Source organism: Delphinapterus leucas, chromosome 19, assembly GCF_059928025.1.
Source record: "Delphinapterus leucas isolate spDelLeu-1000000601 "Yukka" chromosome 19, BTC_Dleu_Yukka2, whole genome shotgun sequence".
Taxonomy (NCBI): Eukaryota; Metazoa; Chordata; class Mammalia; order Artiodactyla; family Monodontidae; genus Delphinapterus; species Delphinapterus leucas.
Window position 1 is genome coordinate 51,602,176 of NC_143147.1, and position 1,078 is coordinate 51,603,253.

The following is a 1,078-nucleotide window of genomic DNA, read 5'->3' on the forward strand; positions in this document are numbered from 1 at the left end:
GTCATTAACTAGCCGTGTGACCCCAGCAATCTCCTTATCTCTCTGTGCCTCAGTATCCTCATCTGTAAAATGGGGATGACAATGGAATCCATCTCATGGGGTTGTTCTGAGAATTAAATAAGTTGATATTTATAAAGTGCTTAGAACAACGCCTGGCAGAACTATATACGTTTAACACCAACCAATAATTAAGAAATACCAAACAATAATAAAATAAAAATTAGGCAGTGGCACTGAAGTCTGCTTTTCACTATTTGGAACTGCAATTAGTAGAGGGTTTTATCAAGTGTAACTTCTTTGCCTTTGTGAGGTCTTTTTCAGACTATGTTCTTGTCACCCTCTTTTTGCTGGGGTGTAACACAGGATTTACCTTCTGTTAATGGGGAGGGAGGTGGGCCTCTGGGGACCAGAAGAAATGGCCTAAAATTGGTGGGAGAGGTTCATTTGGGTGAAGAGCAACACAAACTTCATGTCTGTCTTATTCTTTGCCTCCTTGTAACAGCCAAGTAAAAGGTGCCCAAAATATATGACTCACTCCATCAGCCTTTTTAAGACCCTGTTACCTTCTGGGGCTGAGGACAATTCGCAGTCCAGAATTTCTATAAAGAAGGGACTCAGCAATGACCGTCTTGTTGGAAGGGAAACCAGCAGTTGTCTTAGAATAAACTAGTTTTGTTTGCCTATTAAGCGCCCTGCTGTATTTGAGATGGCCTGGATACTGGAGCCCAGGAGCGACTAAATTCTACCCAGTCCTCTGTTGTCTCTGCCACAATCCTCCTCTGCTCTCCTCCCCCCATTTTTCTCTCACATCACCCTGTTCTTTTCCTGTTTGACTTAACAGAATGTATAATTTTACATGTATTTGCTTCTCTCTCCCCTTTCTTCTCCAGGACCTCAAATACCATTGAAAACAGTGACCACAGCTGTTTTATCCACCAGTATGGCCCAGTTCTTAGAACAGTGTCTGACACACACTACACTCTCAATAAATACCTGTTGAATACATGAACAAATGAATTCCGTGATGGTTTATTACATACCCAAATCAGCAATAACAACAAAAACAAGTTAGGTGACA